Below are 22,705 nucleotides of genomic sequence, written 5' to 3' on the forward strand. Positions count from 1 at the left end.
TTTTCACTGATGAGAGAATTAAGGCCCAGAGAGATTAATTGGTTTGCCCAGGGTCATACAGCCCGGCCAAGAATCTAAGTGAGAACACGGAGTCCCGTTCTAGGCCACATCCCAGTGCAAGGCCATCTTGTTTTCCAGATGTTTCTAATTTCTCTGGAGACTCCCAGGAGCTTCGAGACCCTTTCAAGGGCAGCATCTGAGCATCCTGAAATGTATTTTATCTCATTATTACCTTGCACCTGCACTAACTCTGCCAGGGAATAACATCCTCTAACCCTCACTCGGCCTCTACCCTTTGCCAGGCAGTTTCCTAAGCCTTTTACAATTACTACTGTTTTAAAACAAAACAAAAACAATTATTAATGTATTTCATCCTCAAACATCCCTGTGAGGTAGAGGCTATCATCATCGACATCCACAGTGTACAGATGGGGAAACTGAGGCACGGTGAGGTTAAGCCACAGCCCCATAATTGCTCATCCAGTAAGAGTGAGCCCTGGGATTCAAACCCAGGCAGCAGGCTGTGTTCCTGGAATGCTACATTGCTTTTGAGACTTAAAAGGAAGAAAAGCAGACTTGTCAGAGGAAGGATAAAGTGAGCTAAAAGAAGGATGGGGGCAAGCAAGGGAGAGGGGCACAGGGGAGGGGAGCGGGAGGGAAAGCCTCGAGCACTGGATTCTTGTTCTTATCGCTCCGCAAGCCCATGTTTCACCCAAAAGTTATGCTCCGATATCTTCACTCCCTCTTAGTCAAAGTTCTAGACTAATTCTGGCCACTCAGAGGGTACCGTGAAGGACCATGTCACAGGGAAAGCCACAAAATCCATCACCAAGAGCGGACCCTTCAGACTCTAAAGGATCGTCAGGGGGCATGTGTAGCATCCGAGCTGAGCAAAAGGAGTCCTGCTGCAGGGAATCTGCGCATGCGCCGCCCTTGTGCAGCGCCCCTGTCCACGCGGGTCACAGAGCTGCTGGATCCCGCTCGGAGACTCAGCGCTGTGGGCCGCCAGCTGATCCAACTCATCTGCGATGACTCAAGTGCAAGACACTCTCATCCCTTTCCCTGATCCAAACAAACTCAAGCAAGATGCGGAAACTGAGTGCTTCCCTGTACATTCTGTTCCGTGCCCCTGGTTGAGCTCCTACTGAGTGCCCGGCGCCGCTGTGGGGCATCGAACCTCTAAAATGCGTGGCACCGTGTCCCTGAAGACCAACCCCACTGGTTATAACTCAAGTGTTAAGAGCTGAATAGAACAGGGGGCCCGAAGCTTTTTGATCTCGCTTCTCTGTCGTTTAGAAATTTTGAGCACACGCGCCAGCTCTGAGTACCGCACACCCTCCTGGTGGTTCATCGTGTTCCCTGGATGGACCCTCTGACCTGGTAAGAGGGCCTCCGCAGGGCGCCTCATTAGGCTGGGTCTTACGGAAGGAGCCTGGGTCTTTAGCAAGGTTTTCCAGTGTCCTGGAGTAGTGACAGCCAATGCCACAGGCACTCGGTGTGACTCCAGGGTGTCACCCCAAGCCCTACTCAGGGTGGGTGCCAGGGCAGGCTCACCCTCGGGGCCCCAGTCTTGGGGTCTGGTGGAGACCAGGCATGTTTCTCCGCTGGCCTCTCCTTTTCTTCTCTTTCTCCTTCCTGCCTCCGGGCTGGAGAGTGTGGAGTTCACACCTGTTCAGCCACACACTTACCCTACTTGGTCCAGTCGGGCCCCAGCCCCGCTCCCGGGAAGCATGTGCCTGGCCTGGGCGCACACATGCAGGCCAGTCCTGCAGCCTGCTGGACCCCCCCACTCATCCTGCAGGGTTATGGCCCGGATACCAGCTCCTTTCCAAGCCTCGGGGCAGCCCCCTTGCAGTTCTTGAAACAGAGCTCCCTTCAAGAGACGTTCAGCCTTCAAAAGAAAATAATAGACCATTTTCAGCAACAATTTAATTCTTGGACCATGAATGTAAGGCATCAAAAAAAAAACAAAACAGCACATATGTGAAAAAGCTTAGTGAATATTGACAGTTATTTTCCAAACATGAAATAAATGGAGAAAGAAAAAAAAATCACAACAATTTTAAAAATGTTGCTCCAAAAGACAAGTTGAGATACTGGCATTCATCAACTGGTATCGGGTTGCTGTCGGCTTTGAATACTCTTTGCTCAGAGCTCATCATGCTGGATTCTGTAGCTTCCTTCAGCCTGAGTTTTGAAGAGAAAAGTCTGCCCTCTCAGTTCTGGGCGTTTTCTTCCATGGAAGCTTCTGAGGGACAGAGCAGAGGGTGGAGAGAAACAAGACCTCCAGTCCGTTCCTGCCCCTTCACTCACTGGGGATGTGCCTTGGCTCAGGCCAGGTTCCCTCAGAGGGTGATCTTGAGACGAAGTGTGAGGGCACATAACGCATCCGAGCAGGGATGGCAGGGAAGGCCGGGGCGGGGGGAAGGGGGGAGGAGGGGAAGGGAAAGAAGCCACCCAAGGATCCCTGCTTTGAGGAGCTGGTTACCCCAGGAGGCAACTGAGGATTCATCCCAGCCAGGTCCTCGGGGAGACTGTAGCCTCGCCTCACAATGGCCCGTCCAGAGGGTGAGGCCACCGGGGCCCTGAGCCCTCAGGCAGCTCCCATGGGAGCTCCCAGGGGCACAACTCCTCACACCCTGGCCTGCCCACAGGCCGGGCTGAGCCACTGCGGGGCCAGAGAGAACCCTCAGGATGCCCCCCACCCCCACGGTGTTTGCAGTAGGAAGCCAGCAGGATGGTGAGTTCCCGGGGGCAGAAGAGGCGGGCGGTGGCGGCTCCTGCCACAGGCCTTCAAGGACATGGTCAGAGGAATAATAAAAACTGGAATGCTAACTTCAGTGTATGGCTGGAAAGCTCAGTGAGGTGGCAGGTGTGAAACCACTGTGTCAACTTAAAAGCCTCGTACAAATGTTCCATTTGATGCAAACACTGACTCATAAGTTCGTTGACTTGCCCCACATCCCTCATAGGAATCTCTGATCAGAAACTGGGTCCCATAGAGATCTGAAGCCTTTACTCGATAACTTTCCAAGGTGACTGGAAGTGACATGTCCTCTGTTGGATGGATTTTCTCTCCGAGTGAGAGATGAAATCCTGCTCGGGATTCCTTCTCACCCACCCCGCCCGAGATCTCTCGGCTTTCAGCAAAGAAATGGGGGTGACTTGGATTGCTAACATTTTTGAACTCAACTTTTTGAATAGCTTATATATTTGCGTGGGGCAAAATTCTAAAGAACAGATTGAGTTGTACCGTGAAACCATCCCTGGCCCTCTGTTTCTCTAGAGCGTGTGTGTGTGTGTGTGTGTGTGTGTGTGTGTGTGTGTGTGTGTGTGTGTGTGTATTTCTATTTACATTGTTGTGAACTGAATTCTGATTTTCCCTTGTTTCTTGAAACAAAAGATATCAAACAACACATGCTGTTCTTCACCTTGCTTTGTCATTGAGCGCTGCATCCGTGAGCGGCACGTAGAGAACTCTTTTTTTAAACAGCTCTGTAATAATCCCATATAACTTTTTTTTTTTTTTTTTTTTTTTTTTTGCCGAAAGCAATAATCCCCAGCAGTCAACGAGCCTGATATGGGCCAGAACCATGCACGTGCTTTATGCTCGTGATCTAACTTAACCCTTACATCCCCAGCAGGGAAATAGGAGCTTCAGGTACCACCACCATGCTGCTATAAGGACCTGAGGCTTACTGAGAGATCCAGTACCTGGCCCAAGGTTAGACAGCAGCTAAGTGGCAGACCAGCCCTGGAGGGAGCCCGGGCTTGGCCAATGTCAAGTGTGTCCCTTGCGCACTGAACCACCCTGCCTCTCAAGGTGAGACTGGGGACGGCCATGAAGGCAGTGAGCCATACAAAGTAAGATCGATACCAAATTGGGTATTTCTTTGGCAACATACCGTGGTGCACTATGTGTGGTTTGTTTTATTTGGGTGAGTGTTTATATATAATTTTTGCCTTTAAGGATGCCAATGGAGGCATGAGGCATGAATGAAGGGCTGGGAGATATTGCCTTTTTAAAGGACAGGTCCAGGAAGTTGTGGGTGCTGCTGGGAGGGTGTAATAGAGCAGCTGGGCTGAGTGAGCCGAGCACTGGGGAGCCAATGGGAGGGGGTACACTGTGGGGCTGGGGTTGTGCTGAGGCCAGGGACAGGCCTGGGGCTCTGGGCCAGGGGCAGCATTAAGGGAAGAAGCTCGGGGGTGGATGGGAGGAGCTGGAACCAAGAACGATGTGGAAGGAGGAAGGGTATCTGGAATCATCTGATCCAAGGCCCCTTTTTTCAGGTGGGGAGACAGACCCACCTGCCAAGTTCACAGTGAGTGGAAATGAATGAGAGGCCAGGTCTCCTGACTTCTAATCCAGTGCCCCTTCTGCTACCACTTTGAAGACAAAAGCAAAGAGAGGCTGTGGGTGGGGGGGCGCGGGGGGTTTGTGTGCATGTGTCTGTACGTCTGTGTGTGTTTATATGGCCGTGGGCGCTGGAGAAACATATCTGTGCATAAAACTCTGTGTGTGAGCATACAGCACAGGCTGAAGAATGGAGAGTAAGAGGAACTCAAGCAAGGAAGAAAAAAGGGGGGAAAAAAAAGAAATAAAACTCAGAAATCCTTCCCATGCACATGCAAGTTCCAGAGATTTCCAACCTGGAACTTTGCCATCTTCAATTCCATGACAATGTTTGACAATATTACTGGTATTCGTTTGGGGGGTTGTTTATTTTTATGATTTTAGAGTTCTCAGACTCTTTGGCAGCTTCACAGAGCTCTCAGTTACTCACGGCCTCAGTCATTCCATGTGGGCAGGGACACGTCGCCATTGCCTGCCCAGCACCCACTTGCCCCTTTGCAGGTAAAGTGATACCAAGTGATGCAGACTGTAAGTGGAGGGAGCTTCCCTAAAGACCTTTTGCTAGAAGCACTTTTTCATACGGAAGTATTTTCTTATATTTGTTTCCTACATTCATGTGACATTCATTTCCACTCTTTTTTGGACACAAATATGCTTTAAATATTTATAAAAATGACAGGATGCCTGGGTGGCTCAGTCGGTTAAGCATCTGCCTTCGGCTCAGGTCATGGTCCCAGGATCCAGCCCCGCATCGGGTCCCTTGCTCAGCAGAGAGCCTGCTTCTCTCTCTCTTCTTCTGCTGCTCCCCCTGCTTGTGTTCTCTCTCTCTCTCTGTCTGTCAAATAAATAAATATCTAAAAAAAAATAAAAAAATAAATATTTATAAAAAAAGAAAGACCTTTTGCTAGAATTTTGGTGGAGGAACAGTTCTTGCCTCTGTAGTTGCTTAGCATCAGAATGTAAGCCTGGAGATGAGGAGGCCTCTTCATTAGAAGAGCATCTGAAGGTGAAAGTAGAACACAGAGAGTGATTCCAGTTGATACCTTTTGAACACTTGGATCTAACTGTGCCTGAAGCAAGCACGCTTGGACCTTTGCATTATAGGAGGCATTAAATTATCTTCTGTGCATGTATGATATACATTAGTGATTGAGAATCAGGCTCCCTTGGATCTGCCACTTACTAGTTATATAGCCTGGAGCAAGACACTTAACCTCTCTGGGCCTCAATATTCTCATCTAGAAAATGGTACCATAATAGCATCTATCTCATAGGGTTGATATGAGGATTGAGTTAACATATGTAGAAGCTTTAAACAGTGCCTAGCATATAGTTAGTATATTGGTTGCTATTTTCAAAAATCATTTGTATCAGTCAGTATGTCATAGTAATAAACATGCCCAAAGTCTTAGTGACTTAAAACCACAAATTTTTCCATTTTGCACATGCTACATGTCCACTGTGGATCAGCAAGCACCATGCTTATCATAGTTACTCAGGACTTTACACTGTCAGAGTAGCTGCGGTCTCTCGTGTTGCTGGTTGCTGTGACAGAGGAAAACAGAACATAGAAAGAGATACGCTGGCTTTTGTGCAGGAAGGGTACGCCTCACTTCCACTTCCATTTCATTGGTGAAGCCAAGCCACGTGAACACACCTAGTTTCAAAAACGACAGAAGGGCAGGGGCACCTGGGTGGCTCAGTCAGTTACACGTCTGACTCTTGGTTTCAGCTCAGGTCATGATCTCAGGGTCATGAGATCAAGCCCCACCTCAGTCTCCATGCTCATTGTGGAGTCGGCTTGAGACTCTCTTTCCCTCTCCCTCTGCCCCTCCCATTTGTGATCTCTCTCTCTCTCTAATAAATAAATACATCTTAAAAAAAAAAAAACAAAAAAACGAGTGAAGGCCTTCCTGCCACGTTCCCAGAAGGGATAGCCCTACTGACCACCCCATTCCTACTAGTTATGTTGTTATTCAGCCCCCGGTCTGTGACGTTCTATCCACCCTTCAAGGTCCTATCAAATACTATGTGTCATAAAGACTTTCCTAATCACTCATGAGCTTTTCTTTCTTTGAAACCTCAAAGCCCTTACTTTCTGGAGTGGGTTCCATTTCATGAATTTGAATTATCTGTTACATGTTATTACCTAAATCTTTTGTGATCTCTTTATGTGGAGTTGAGTCTTTTTCTATTTTCAGCATCTGGCAAACACCCTGAATAATAAAGACACCTGATTAATATATGTGTGACTGAGTAGCTACTTCTATGAGATTAAATGTCCGTGCATGATAAAAGCCTTTGTTTTATGTATATCATCCGTAACTGATATTTGCTGAGCCCTTGGTCAGTGTGTACTGTGCATAAAATATTTTCTTTGCATTAGTTATCTCATCGAATTCTGTTGTTAGTTTCCTTCATCCCACAGATAGGAAACCAAAACTCAGAGAGGTCAAGCAACTTGCCCAAAGCTACACAGATACCAGGTGGCAGATTGGATGAGGACTCAGGTTTGTCTAAATTCAAAGCTCACACTCCTCACCTCAGTGATGCAGTTATAATAGGAAGAGACATAGGCTTGCAAACAGAAGACGTAGTTTCTTTTTTAAAAAAGATTTTATTTATTTGCCAGAGATAGATCGAGAGAGAGAGAGAGAGAGAGAGAGCACACAAGCAAGGGGAGCGGCAGGCAGAGGGAGAAGCAGGCTCCCTGCTGAGCAAGCAGGCCAATGTGGGACTCAATCCCAGGACCCTGGGATCATGACCTGAGCCAGAGGCAGATGCTTAACCGACTGAGCCACTCAGGTGTCCCAGAAGATGTAGTTTCAAGTGCAGGCTCTATCGCTCACCTTGGCACAACACTGAACAAAACTGGCAGAGACTGGCAAGCTGCTCATTCTCTTTTCTCCCAGGCAAAGAGCTAATCCAGTGCTTCTCAGGTGTGAGTGTGCATGTGACTTACCTGGGAGACCAGCAGAACACACCCACCCACCACATAATGCAATGTAAGGAATTCTATGATAGAAATGTGCCCTCAGTAGAGAGAAGTAGGCAGGAACCTACCAGAGGTGGGGATGGAACTAAGGAAATAGTATCCCAGAAAAGCTTACCCTGGAGCTGAGTCTTAGAGATGAGGAAGAATTGGCTGGGTAAAGAAAAGAAAGTGAAGAAAGAGCGTTGATTTCAGGTGGTGGGTTCAGCACATGCAAATTTAAGGAAGAGAGAGGGTCCACAGGGGCATCTGGGGGAATCGCCAGGGCCCCAAGGTAGAATGAGGGACCCCTGATGAGAGCCAGGGCTGGAGATGAAGAGGAGGGCAGATCCAGGAGGCATGGGCATTATGTGCAAGGATGAAGGCTACCACAAAAGAATCTCAAGATGGGTGGGTGACAGTGTCAACCTGAGCCCCAGAAATTTCCCTCCAGCTGCTGTTAGAGAGACTGTATCTGAGGGGTCAGAGTTAGGGGTTGCTGAGGTTATGTGAGATGAGGAGGATTTCGGGTCCAGCAAGCCTCACTGCCCAGGACCCCAAAGCAGACAGTTGTCCCTAGGATTTAGATGACATACTCAGGGCATTTCCAGAGTCACAGGGCCACAGGATTGCAGATGGCCTTGGGGACACAAAGCAAGCACCTTGGAGAAGGCCCCCAGCACGTGGAGTAGAAGCAGAGGCCTAAAATTGAAGGGGAGGGTCCCAAGGCAGCCCCACCCTGACATCACTTCTCCCTCCCTCCCCAGTCTTAGTGATTTCTTTACTAAGCCACCAGCTTGCAACGTTTCTCCTGAGGTGACACACGAGGCACTTGACCTTCACTGGCCACACCCATGTCCTTGATATGCCCAGGGTTCTACACATTTCCTGGAGCCACCAATACCCTCAATTGAGAGTGACATATACAGAAGAAGAACCATGAGCTCACTCTAATTTACAAAAGAAGTAAATCACACAGAATGCTCCCTGCCTTCCCCACTGCTTCCATAGATTACGAGTTTGGAGGTTAGGCAATCTCAGGTTCTGACCCCTGCCGTTATAGGCTGTGTGACCCTGGGTGGGTTACTTAGCCTCTTTGAGCCTTAGTTTTGCTCTTCTGCAGAATGGGTATGATAATAGAACTCCTACCATGAATGGATTTTGTTGTTAGGATTGGAGTCTACTACGGTACATGGTAAATAATAGATGATAACTACCTTACCATTAATGCTTTCTCATTCTTTTAGCAATATGCCTCACGGTTGATGGGAAGACACCAGTGTCTGATGATGCTATGCAGCAGATTGGTGTATTAGGGACAGGAAAACCATTTCATATACATGACTCTTAATTGACTTACCTTTATCCTTGAAAGTCATCACACTGTTTCTTTGAAAACGTACTGTAATTCACAATTTGATCTAATTCACCAGCCTTCCCCTCTGCTCCTAATCAGCAAAACTCTTAGGAACTAGTTGTTCATAGGTTCCATGCCAAAACTCAGCTTTAATTTCTTATTTTAGACCCGTCATCCTCAAGATCTGCTGAGTGAAAACCACATCTGTGGTGGATCAGAAGGTGCTAGAAATGGCATCTTGGGTATCGCCAACAGGGGACTCGGTCCTGAAACAATCTTTCAGCGGCCCACACACCTGGGCTTCATGTGGCCTGTAGTCTTGGCCTTTCCAAAAACGTGTTTCTTTTCACTACCCGGGGGCGGGGAAGGGGGGTGCAGAAATAACTTGATTAGGGCGCCTTCTAACAGTCTCCCCATCTGAAAAGTGGGAATGCTGCCCACTCATCCCTCAAAGGATTTAATGAGTTCAGTTGTTGGCAGGTCCCCCAAGGATGAAAAGAGCAAGAGATTCCACTGCCTGATCCAAGCCAGCATCACCAAGCCAATAGCCTTCTAACTCATCCCACAGAGCCCACTTTGAACCTCCAGCACGTTCTCTCTACAACAGAGAAATCCCCCCCAAAACGCAACCTGGCCTATCCCTCCCCAGGTCAGGAACTCTCAATAGCTTCCCATGGCTCTAGGAACAGGATCCTTCCCAGCTCAGAAGACCCATGTGCCTGGTTCTTGCCAATCCAGCAGCCACACTGGGCTCGCTCTGTGCCCATTCACACTAGTCCCCAAGCAGTCCTTGGAATGTGTGGACTCCCCATCCACCATCGTGTGTGCTGACAGCTTTGCTGGAAGAGCACGTCCTCTGTACCTGTCCCACCTCTACTCACCTTCAGTTCCCACTTCTAATATCCCTTCCTTCCAAGTCGGGACAGAGGCGAAGGGGGCATCTTTGACCCCCACGTAGCTGCTGTGATCTCAGAGCTCCTTATTTTTGTCCCCTGGAGGCTTTATCACTCCCTCCCCAAGTGGAACTCATCTCCATGAGGACAGGGACTGTGTTTTGTTTCCTCCCTTTTCTCAGCACCTACGGGGCCCCCAGTGCCTGAGTGGTATCTAACAGAAAAACAAAAAAACATTCTTTAAAAATAGCATTCCTATGTTAATGTTGGAGATCTCAGATGAAGAGCTGTTTTTACCAAGAGAAAAAGAATAGAAGAGTTCGTTATTCCATTGATTTGATTGTTGTAGATGGACTTATTCCGATGACAAATGCAGATCTGCTTATTCCTCTAAAACATGATGATGCTGTTACTAAGGGAGTTACTTCTAATCTTAATGTTCCCATGTCCCTCAAACTCATTCTTCCTTAGGAGCCACTGTTCATCATTTCTTCACCCATGCAATCTCGGGTCTCTGGCGGTAATTTTTTTTTAAAGATTTTATTTATTTATTTATTTATTTATTTATTTATTTATTTATTTATCTATTTATTAGAGAGCGAGCGAGAGAGAAACAGCATGAGAGGGGAGAGGGTCAGAGGGAGAAGCAGGCTCCCCGCTGAGCCGGGAGCCCGATGTGGGGCTCGATCCCAGGACTCCGGGATCATGACCTGAGCCGAAGGCAGTCGCTTAACCAACTGATCCACCCAGACGCCCTGGTGGTAATTATGTCACAAAGAGGATCTTGGCTGAAATCAGATAGAATGGAGACTATCAGGGGGAAAAAAAAGGATTTTTCTCTCTCACGTGATTACCATATGCAACCATCTTGGGTCTGAGAGTGGGGGTGTTTGTAGGGAGAGGGAAGGGATGCCCTAAAACATGCTACCCAAAATTTCACCAAGCCAGGCTAAGTTCAGAAATGTTGAGTACAAAATGGAATTGGCTCCAGTAAAGTCCCGAAACTTTTAGGGCAACTTGACTTTGTAACGACATCCAAGCACATGATCAATGGGCCTGTGTCAGTGAACAGGGTGGTAGGGGCCAGTTTGGATGCTGTTAAACTTGGGTGGTGAGTCACATGCACGAGGACCATGAATTTTTCCTCAACGTTTTGGAAATGTTAAAAACCTGGTTCTTCACCAGATAGTTTGAAAAACACGTTATAAAAGATGATGTCGCCCTAGTCATGTTGTAAGGAAAAGCCAAGCCTTCAAGAAATTGAGACTAAGAAACATCTAAAGGCAGAAGCGCAAAGGAAAGCAAGGGAATGGTTGGTGTCCGTTGCAGTGAAGCAGGGAAACATTCCCTGGACATGAATCTTGAGTTGGGTCTTAAAAGAAATTGTTGGTGAACAGCGAGAGACAAGGGGTAGGCGGGCATTTCAGGAAAGACGTAGCACCAAGCTAAGGCACAGAGGACCTACCCCCGTCTTTTCCTGCCTCTACCAGCCTTTCCCCCTGGAGGCCTTATAGCTCAGCCTTTCTCACTCCAAATCCTCTCAGCCAGCTTCCAGATTTACACCTTCTTTCCTCTTCCTGTGTCTAATGTTCTTTTCAGACTGCACTTTGAGAGCTGATCTGTGTGGCCCGATGCCCCTTGAGACCTGGGGGGGGGCATCGCAGGGTTCTCTGCCCAGTGTCCCGGATTTGCCTACTTTGCGAATCCCTGCTTATGCCCCAGACAGATCAAAATAGTTCACATTTACTGAAGGCCTACTCTGTGCCTGGCACTGCACCTTATCATCCCAATAACCTAAAAGGTAACTTTTACGGTGAGTGTCGTCCAGGCTAATGCCCATCTCCACCTAAAGCCCCAATGGCTGCAAAGCCCTACTTCTTTGACTATAGGAAGTGCAATATTTAGTGGGTTGCCCTCCCTATATATTGCTGGGAAAATTCGGCTGCTTAATTGTGCCCATGGATCCCTCTCGGTTGTCTCCTTACCTGAAGCTCACAGAACTAGGATTTTTGGCCTCAGGGCCTCACTGTTCCATGGAGGGGCCACTCCAAGCTGGCAGTCCCACCTCTATCTCCATTAGAGCTGAAAATACCTATACCTCAATGCCAGAGATCTTGTCACCCCTGAAATAAATAGGAGAATGTTCCTTTTGTATTCCACTCAATTGGAGTGGGAGTTAGGAGGGCCCACAGGCTGCTCAAGCCCTAGGGCTATGGTATTTATGTCAAAGTTTTTTAATTGCTGGGTGGGGCCAAATTCTAATATCAGCCACAATATATTACTGGGGCCATAGCTCTTCTCCAACACTCAGACCTGGTTGTGGGGCCCATCTTTCCACACGAGACCACTTCCCTTAGTGTGAGTTCTTTCCTAGCCCTTGTTGATGCTCTGTACAAACTGAATTTGCTATAGATCTGAGCTAGAGGTTGTGAATATAAAAAAGGGTGTTGCCTATCACCACTGGCTGAAATGGCTGAGGGCCAGATCCTGCCCCATCCAGATACCCTGTTTATATCTGACGCTGAAAGAAGCTTCTTAGGATCTTGTACAGGCTCTCACATGGAGGGACAAGATCTGAACCCATGTCTGCAGGACTCCTTCCAGTGCATAGCTTTGTCTTCCCTTCAAAGCAGAGCATAGCCAATAATTTGGTAAATGGAGGCCTTCTTACTCAAGGGATTGTTAGCTAAATGAGGCTTTCCTGGACCAGCCTAGGATTCTGGAAATATTTTGCGCAAGTGTTCATGATGTTGTTGCTACTGCTGTTGATGATGATTTCATACTTGGATTATTCAGGCCACTTATTTTTTCTTTTTTCCTAGTTTCTCTTTCCTCACAAGCATTTTATTTACCCAAAAGAAGGTAAAATCAAGAGTGGCCCATTTTTATATGGTTCTGGAAAATGCTTGAGGGAGGTAGGAGGAAAGGTTGAAACTACTGGCAACATGGTCTTATAGAAAGAGCGTGGGTTTCAGAATCAGACAGGCCTGGGTTCAAATCTGGATTTGTTACTTACTATTTGAGTAAATGTTCAGAAGTTCAAGGCCCTCATCTGTAAGACAGAGATAATATCATCCAGCTCTCAGGGTTAAATAAGAAAACTTATTTTTAAATCATCAGTCTTAAAGACAGGCTCTATAAATCTTAGTTTTTCTCACTTTGAATGACCTTTTCTGGATTATATGAGAATTTTAGCTATCTATATTTTTCTATTCCTTCTTCTCATGGACAACCCTAAAGCTGGCTGAAAAGTAGGCCTCGTTTCCATGGAAACGTACTTAAGGTAAACAAAATTGAAAAGGGGAAGCACAGACACCCGTCCCCTACGCCCACTCACAACCACTGCACAGCCTCAGCAGAAATGTTTCCAAAGAAATGTTTCACAAAGCTTTCAGGGAAGGCACCAAGTGCTCTTTCAAAGTCTTTACATGCTTTTTCATTGTAGGGCTCTTGAAATGAACAATAATTTGAAACAGATAATAATGAACTTCACAGAGCAATGGACCAAAAGTGGAATTATTGAGCTCACCATTGTCTAATATAATTAGGTTGACACGCCTTTGAATCCAAATGCACGACTTCTCTCGCTCTCTATCCTGTATGTTCACATTTATTTGAAGAAGAACTTTTAATGGGAAGAATATTACAAGATTCCTGGGCTCCACATGGTTTCAGTTCTAATCCAAGTAATTTACTTTCCTCTGAAATTCTGATTTTCCTTTCCTCTTCTTCTCTTTTCTTTCCTTTTGTCTTCTTTCCTTTCTTCCTTCCTTCCTTGGCATCAGTATTTTGTACATTTCAAAGGGGAATTGCTCCCCTGAGTGTGCATGGAAATGTAAGCATATAAATTACACACCAAATCTACTTAACAAGAAGGAATAATCCCACTGACATTTCCCACTGAACAATGCCTTCTTAGGAAAAATGCTGCAGGTACTTTAGAAGACCAAAAGGCATCCAATCAAATGACTTTTTAAAATTCCACAAAATATTTTTTTCTGCTTAAATAACTTATTAAACATAGCAACAATTAGATAATAGATATTTCTTAATTAGTTCTAACTTTAGATCTCTCTTCTATCAGGCAGAAATCAGACTAGCTTTACAGGGATGTAAACGTCCCTTTGAAAACCCTAATAACAGAGTAGTCTCCTCTACTTTCTGTCTAGCACAAGGGCCAACCAACTTTAAAGTGTGAAAATTAACTCATGTCTTACCCAAGACATCCGTCCACAAGATGTGACATCTAAAATGATACGGCAGGAACGTAAGTCACCAAAGACAACAACTCATAAAATTATGGCTAACAATGGTAGACAGTTTGGTTATTGCAATCCACCACAAAAAAAGAAAGAGAAAAGGCATCTAATACAGCCTTTATTAGTTGCTTTATTAGTCACTAGTACATGTAGTGAATTTTCCAAAAGCTCTAACAAAAGAATTGACTTGGCCCATGTTGCCAAGCCACAGGCAGAAGATTCTGTGCTACCGAGGACGTACACCATGGTAGGGAGAAAGATTAGCAGAACAATTTTCCCCAAATCAGATTGTCTAGATGCCCCTGAGCAGTCAAGTCAAAACAACCACACTCAAGGGGACTCTGAGTCTTAGCTAGTGGGATATAAAGAGCTACTGTTACTGGAGGAAGAAGGCCCAGCCAGGCAACTGATGATTAACATCACTAGTTCCATCCATCAACAACAGATCCGAAGAATAAATGAAGAGGGAGCTAAGGGAGTCCTTCCCTTTGTCATGTGAACAGATCTATTTGATGAGATGTGAGGAGAGTTCAGCAGCCACAAAATCATAGACTCATTGACCATTGGAGCTGGAAAAGTTGTAGAAGAGAAACTGCAGCTGAAGGTGATGAAATGACTTGCCCAAGGTCACAGAGGAACCACTACCCCCCTTCACCACTTGTGACTTGAATGGAAATAGTCTTTATCTGACACGAAAAGAAAAAAAAAGTGAGTACACTATGTGTCAGCAAAAGTTATGCCACACGCAGCTAGATCATTGCCCAACAAAGGAAATGTGGATTCACAGAACTAGCTTCCTACTTCAAACACTATTTTTCCTGTAATTGGGTATGGTTGGGGGCAAACTCTGGTCAAACACCGCAAAGATAAAGGGAAGCTCTCTGTTCTTAGATGCATCAACTGTAGGCCCAGTTAAGACATCTCAACCATTCATTGATCCAGAGTTGCTTGAGGCAGGCCCAACATGGGCTCAGCGTTTTGGAAAATACAGAGAAAGCATGACAGGATCTTTTTCCTCAAGAAAAATGTGGACGACTATAGGAGATCACCAGAGATCAAGTGCAAAGACTGAGTATTGACAAAATTCCCAACAGGAGTTCAGGAATGGGGGAAATCATAGGGTACTGGGCAAATAGTCAAGGATGGCTTGATGGAGCTGATATCCGTGGGACCTTGAAGGCTGGGTGGGGTAGCGGAATAGGTTAGAGGAGGAGACAAGTTGGGGGTATCTGAAACAAAGCGGGAACAATGTTTCTGAGGTAGAAATTAATATGGCTCCAGAGAGTCTAGTGAAGAGACCCAACTAAGTGGCCTACAAGTTAGGTTTGAGGATAGAATGAAAAACAATCCATAGGGAAAGCACGATGAATGACTCACTAAATCATCTGGCTGAAGCAAAACAAAACAAAGCACCAGAGTCTGGACCCATCTCCTTGTCTCACTGGTATGTTAAGAAAAAAATCAAATCTGCAATGTCTGGATGTACAAAAGCCAGAATCATCAAAAGGTTATATCCTTCATATCATGAGTAGTATCTTGACCTCTGTACAAAATATAAAGTTGGTTTGAGCCATACGAGGATTCATTGACCCTTCGCACCACCACTCCCCAAGAGGAAATTGATCAGATAGTCTTAGAAGCCATTTTTAGGCCCACAGGATACTGACTCAACAAAATAAGGTATTGCCAAAACTACTCAAGATCCGAATAGCTATCCAAATGCTTTTATATGTCTTTGAACATTCTTTCTCTTTGGCCTTAAAGGCGTTCTTAGATTTATCAACTCCTCCCAGTGGAAGGCCTGTCCATGCCCTTCCAATTATTACCTCCAATTTCTGGGGCGGGAAGGTAAACTGAGATGCAGAGGAACTATGGAGTCATCTAAATGGGAGACTATTTCAATGTCAAAACATGGCACGCCCAGACGCCTGCTGTACACAAAGACTATTTATAAGTCTGATCTTACGCTTGGATTTACAATGAAGTTTGAAGCAGAAAGAGCAAAATTCCAGATTCAAGAAAAATTACAGCTGGAAAAATAATTTTAAAATAAAAAAAAAAACAAGGAAGCCTTCCAAGAAGTTACTCAATTTGGGAATTTAAGGAAGATGGAGGTTTGGGTCCAAGAGGAAACTGCTTTGGGGACATAGAGGAATGGAAACTCTTGCCTTCAGCCTATTTTTGTAGCCCTCTCTTCAGGCATACACACATCTGAGGAGAGAGAAGACATTCCTCCTCACTGCTTCCAACAAGGCACATGCGAGCAGAGACCTCTGGTCGCACTGTGCACAAGCCACATGCAAAAGCTCCAGGCATGGAGAGGCTGTGTGTGGGGGAGAGATGAATTCGCCCCTGACCCTTGGCCCCAAACAAACATACACCCTTCCTGCCTACCTGCTTATGCCTCCACTATATGCACAGCATGGAGCTCCAGGTCCCTCAGGAGTTGTGTGTTGAGGGTGGGAGTGGGCATGTGATGGGCAGAAATCCTCTTCCTCTGTCCTTCCTGCCTTGTCTTAAGTAGGAGAGAGCTTTAGATTCATGTTTAATAGCTGCTCCGTGTAGTTATTTGCTGTCTGGAGGCTGTAGAGTTTCACTGTGGTTTGGCAAACACGTGGGATCGATGCTGCCACCCCTTACTCACCTTCCTGTGGCAGACATCACCGATCAAGCAGAGCATTCTGCTTTGAGCAAAGATTCAACTTCAGAATCCTTCTCAACCCGATAGTCCAGGCTGTCATCACCAATTATAGTTGGCAAGTGGTTTGCAACTTATTTGCCAGCCCCAGGGTATAGAGAAAGAAAGAGAAAAGGAGAGAAGGAAGAAAGAGAAGAGCAGTATTTAACTCAGCACCAACTACGTACCAAGTAGGGGCATATCAGGGAGGGTGGGAGTCGGCCATGATGCAGAAGGGTATTCTATCATTGGCATTGCACAGTCATAATAAAAAACAGACTCCATCGGCTTTATGTTGTGCTTAAATTCTCCACAGACAATGCACTGGTATTGTCTGCACTGTCACTGGACTGCTCCCACTGAACCCCTCTCCTCCTTGACTGAGAACTGCATTTCCACACAGCCCACCTCTGAGAACCTCCTGGTGAGGGAACAAGGAATTGGAGTTGGAAGGGCCAAGCTTTTATCCCTGCTCTACCTTTAGTTTTGAGCAAACTGCATTTCAGTTTCCTCATTTGTAAAATGAGGACAACAAAGCTCCCTTTCTTAGAGTGATGTAACGGGGAGGTTAGTACTTATGCAACTGTGAAATGGCTCAGAGCCTGGCGTGTCAGAGGAATTACTTAAATGTCAGGTTTCTTTCTTAAGTTACCAACTAAACTGGACTGCCCTTACCGGAGTTTTAAGCTTACTATGGTAGTGATGGATGCAATTCATTATATACTCAATATGACTGTCAGATTTAGAAGAAAAAAAAAAAAAAAAGAGGGTTCCTGGTTAAATTTGAATTTCAGATAAAAATATGAATATTCTCAGTATGAATCTTTCCCAAATATTACAGGAGACATACTAATACTAAAAAATTATTCAGCTTTTAGAATCTGAAATTTAAATTTAACTTGCTGTCCAGTATTTTATCCAGCAATGTTAGCATCAAATCTGGAGGTGTGGAATGGATAAAGGAATGACTCTTTAGAGAAAAATTTGTCATGCTGAATGTTTCTCAAAATGGATGATTTTGCAAGCTTTTTTTCAGCCACTACACACAGTAAGAAATACATTTTGTACCGCCATTCAATGCACACATATGTATGCGAATTAACAGAAATAAACATCTCACAAAACCTTTTCTGACAACAGTGCAGTCTGGCAGTTTCTACCTTCTTCATTCTCCAATTTTTCATTTCTTTTTTTTTTTTTTTTAATTCCTGGTCTAGCCTCTCACTTAATTGATTTCCTGACGCCCTAATGCAGAGGTCAGTAAACTACAGCCCAAGGGCCAAGTCTAATCAGCCAACTGTTTCGTGCATGTCCCGTGAGCTAAGAATGGTTGTTATGTTATTAAATGGCTGAGAAAAATCTAAAGGAGAATTGTATTTCGTGACATGTGAAAATTTCATGAAATTAACATCTCAGTGTCCAAAATAAAGTTTTATTGGCACCCAGCCACTCATTCACACATGCATTGTTCATGAATGTTTTCACACTATAATGGCAGAGTTGAGTAGTAGTGAGTTGAGAGTTGCATATTAAGCATGACCCACAGAGCCTGAAATACTTATTATTTGTGCCTCTACTGAAAAAATTTGCCTACTCCTGTCCCAATGTCCTGATGTGTCTTCACCCATAGTTTGAAAAGCTCTGCTCTAAACGGTTTTGCTCTGAAAGCATCTATTTCTATTCGTCTGAGTGGGCAGCTTTTTCTAAGAATTTCAGGTCAACCTTATTCTTCTCAGTTCCTCATAAGACAAACCCAGATGAACAGACTCCGGCCAGAAAATTTATTTTCGGTTGCCCTTAGAGTATGGGTTAGATTCAGTCAAGGCCCAGACTTAGCAAGAGTCACTGGAGGCATTGATGGCTCCCAGAGAAGGGAGGGATTATGAAGAACATGGAGAATAAAACATCAAGTTCTTGACCTTGAGCCATTGAGGCTCTTGACTCTTATTACAGAATTTAGAGCTTCCAGAGAAAAGGTTTTGTGATTTGCAAGAGCTAGGTGTAACTGAATCTAAAGTGAATCTAAACTGAACTTAAACCCCAAGTAAGTGAGACATAAAATCCACTATACACAAGAGAACGGAAAGAGAAGTACGGGTGGTTGCTCTGGCTAGAGAAAGAGGAGAGAGGGTAAGGGAGCCTACAGGCTGACAGATCCCTGAGGGGTTGTGTACCTTGCCTTCTCCCACACTCTATGACTTTCAGAGGCAGGGTAATAAATCCTCAAGATGGATTTAGGTGGCACCAGGACCTGAAAGAATGCATGCCTTGCTCTCTGAAAGCTACCTGGAGTTAGGAGGGACCCCACAGATAAATATATGCAGCCAGCAAACTACCACTCAAGGGCAAAAGCAGGCATGCTACCTAGTTTTGTAAATAAAGTTCCATTGGAACTGAGCCATGTCCATTTGTCCACAAATTGTCTTTGGCAGCTCATGCTACAATGGCAGAGTTGAGGATTTGCTTAATGTATTTCCTATCTGGCCCTTTACAGGACATAGTTTGCCAACTCCTGTCCCACATACTGGGAATAACAGCCTAGACAGGGCACTAGGGTGAAGCAGGCAGAAGGGGCCTGAGAGAGTCCTTGGATTTCCCCATGACCAAAACTCTGTAGGACAGCATCTTCCCTTATTTTGCACCCTCCCCCATATAGACACAAAATGGCTAAAAGAAGATCAGAAGAACTGAGCAGGAGTTGAAGTTGGGATGAAGAGGATACATCAGAGATGGAAGGCTCCCTAACAACTGAGACCTGGGCAGGTCGCCAAATAATGGCCATTGGGTGCCAGTACGAATAGATGCCAAGGGCTAAAGACCAGGCCTACATCAGATTTAAGATGCCTTTGGACCAGACCACCACCATCCCTTCCTCACCCACCCCAGCACCCCATTTCCTACACCTAAACAATCCTAAACCTCCAGGATCTTAGCTGCAACCCCAGGAAGAAGGGAAGGGAATAAAATGTTGGATTAAGTGACTGGAACGAGAAATGACTGCGTAGACATCGAAGTGGTTGATTTTACTCTGGAAGTTCCTCTATATTAAGTTTCCTGCCACTAGCAGAATGTGGGCTGAAACTAGAAATTGGGTTATAGAAAAAAGAAGAAAGTTACATTCCATGTACACAATAGGAAGAGCAGGAAACTGACTTTGCCGCTACCGGAAATTGGAATTTCATTCACAGCGATTCAGGAGACCACAGCAATTTAAGTCCCAATGGCTCATGACTCAGTGACTCCATACTGAATTCTTTTTCTGTCTGCTCCTCCCTAGAGAAAAACAGCTTAAACCAGTCTGAATCTCTCATCTTCCCCCATTCTACCTTCGACTTCGGAAGAGAAATCCTGGACGAGCTTAGGTTCTCACCAGTAGGTGACGCTAACACGGAGCGTGCCATACTCATTATGTGATGCTGAATTAGCCAGACACTAATTAGAGCTCCCTTCATTGACTCCTCTACTGCACACACTCCCTCTGGTCTAATTGAACCTTGTCATTAAGTAGGCCCTGAGTGGTTTTACCTCTAGGCTAAATTTGCCTCTCCTGAGTGGTATAATGGAAAGAATTCCAGAGTTAGGAAACACGGGACATGGATTTGTGTTGTCCTACTAATTAGGTGAGTTGGCCAAGTCAGTTAATCTCTCTGAGTCTTGGGATCTTCATCTTTAAAATCCATGAGTTGGAATTGTTGGATTTTTGTTTTCCAGGTTTAAAAAGCAATTCAATAACCACAATGAGATCACACTTTTCACCCATCAAATTAATAAATTTTGAGAAAAACTTAAGAGTCCCAGAGAAAGGCACTTGGACATAGTGCTATGGAGAATGCACACTGGTACAGACTTTCTGGTGGGCAATCTGGCAATATGAAGTCCAAGTCCTAAGAATGTAAATATCCTTTGCCCACCAACTCCTGATGTAGGAATTAATCTTAAAGAAATAAGTACAGACATGTGCAAAGACATAGCTAAAAACATATTCAACAAAGCAGAACATTTCAGTTTCTCTGGAGACTCAGTGTATCTTTGTTAACTAGTCTCTAAATCTTCCTATAATTCTTAGAACTATATTACAATACTTGTATAAGGCAACAAAGCAAACCATTGTTTAATCATATAAAGAGAGAAACAAGTAGAGCCTAGGATTTCTTGAATATTTCTTGAATGACAGGCGCCAGGCTAAATAGTTTTCTTAAATTCTGCCTTTAAATATTCTTACAATAACCCTATGCAAGAGGTATTATTACTCTTATTTTACGGATAGAGACTGTGAGGTCAGGCAAGTGAACTTCTTGCCGGAAGTCACACAATGCTGGAACACAATGGAAGAAGTGCATCTTCTGCTTTGTAAAGACCCAGTTCCCTGTGGGCTGGAAGAAAACTTTCCATACAGTGGAGGTAAGGGGAGGGACATTCAGTATGGGGACATTAATCCTGACTGAGAATTGGATCCAGGCTCTTCAGAAGTATTAAGTTAGAATCATAATTTCAAAGCTTTGGCCATTTCTTTGTGCTGCTAACAATGGAAAGCCAAACTGGTCTGCGAGAGGCAAGGCTTTCTAGTGGGGGAGGGGGGGAAGCACTTAACTGGACTTTTAACTGTAGAAAAAAGGGAAATTGCATCCTGGAACAGGAAAGCCTCAAGTTCTGTGTATACCAAAGTCAAAGGTGGGGAGTTGTTTTGATGTTAATGGATTTGGGGCTCTCTCTGGTGGGGTGGAGGGAAGAGGCTGTTGGGGTCCAGCATTGGGGGAGGAAAGAGATGGTTGAAGCGAAATTCTGTGCAGAGGTGAGCAAAGAGCAGGGCTGTACTCAGCAATATGTTGGAACCTGAAGATCAAGGAAGACCAGTAGGGACTGGGTGCGATGCCATATGGCCCAGGGCTTTGGGGTATGGTTAGGGCCAGCACTGAACTTACATTTCTTCTCTGTGCACTGAAATTCCTTCAGATTTTCACTCAAGCCAGAAAGCCTCCCGTTAGCACTGCCGTAGGGGCAATGGAAGGCACTGAGTCCATCTGGGCAGTCAGGAGCACCATTCAGATGGAGAATGATAAGTGACCACCAAAATTATGTTTGCACTCTCCAAAGAGCCCTCAGTTTTATTTGCATATTTTAAAAGGATGACCCCGGAAGGTTGTAATGAGCCCAGGGACACATGAGTTGGATGTAGTGCTTATGTTTCAGGGACTGAGACTCAGGCTGGTCTACAGGGCAGCTGAAACCATGTAGTCGGATGCCTGTTAACAGGGTTCATCCGTTGTGGGGCCTCTGCAGGACCACGAGCACTTGGCTGCTGGCAGCAAGCTAGGTGATTACCGCATTAGATCATGCTTATAATGGGAAAAAGGCTTCTCTCCTCCGGCTGACTAATCAGCTTGCCATTTTTATTGCATGATCAGTATCAAGAGACAACGATTCTGAACTCTGTCAGCATCCTGGGTGTATGCTGGCATGACAGAAAGAACAGTTATATTAGCAAAGAGAACAGGTGGAGGGATTAGCAAACTTGCTAAGAGGGACAAGAGAGTTTGGTCCCCCGAGGCACAGGAAGAGGCTGCTGGCTCCCATTAAAATGAGAACCGCTATTACAGAGCTCCCATCCTCCAGGTCCTCTACAGACACTCTGCGTTTGCCTCTTGCTTATTTTAATGTCAAAAGTATGTCGTGCTCATTATCAATCTGTATTGGTTCCCTGGGGCCCGCAACAAATCACCACAAACTCGGTGGCTTAAAACTGCCAAAAATTATCCTCTCCCTCTTCTGGAAGTCAGAAGTTCAAAATCCAGGTGTTGGCAGGGCTGTGCTCCCTCTGGAGCCTCTGGGAGGGGGGATTCTTCCTTACCTCTTCCAGCTCCTGGTGATTCCAAGGAAATCGTTGGCATCCCTTCGCTTGTAACTACATTATTCCAGTCACTGTCTCCATCCAGCATGACCTTCTGCTCTTTTCCCTCTGTGGGTCTCATTTAAGGATGCTTGTCATTGTCCTTGAGGCCCCTGCACAATCCAGGACAATCCATCTCAAGATCCTTCACTTAATTACATCTGCAATGACACTTTTCCAAATAAGGTCACATTCAAAGGTACCAGGGGTTAGGATGCAGACATATCTTTTGAGGGGCCACCACTCAACCCACTATAGTAACTAATGAATGAATTTAAAGGTGGGTAAAAGGAAAGGGTAAAGTTTT

Source organism: Zalophus californianus, chromosome 2 (genome assembly GCF_009762305.2).
Source record: "Zalophus californianus isolate mZalCal1 chromosome 2, mZalCal1.pri.v2, whole genome shotgun sequence".
In the NCBI taxonomy this organism is placed as follows: domain Eukaryota; kingdom Metazoa; phylum Chordata; class Mammalia; order Carnivora; family Otariidae; genus Zalophus; species Zalophus californianus.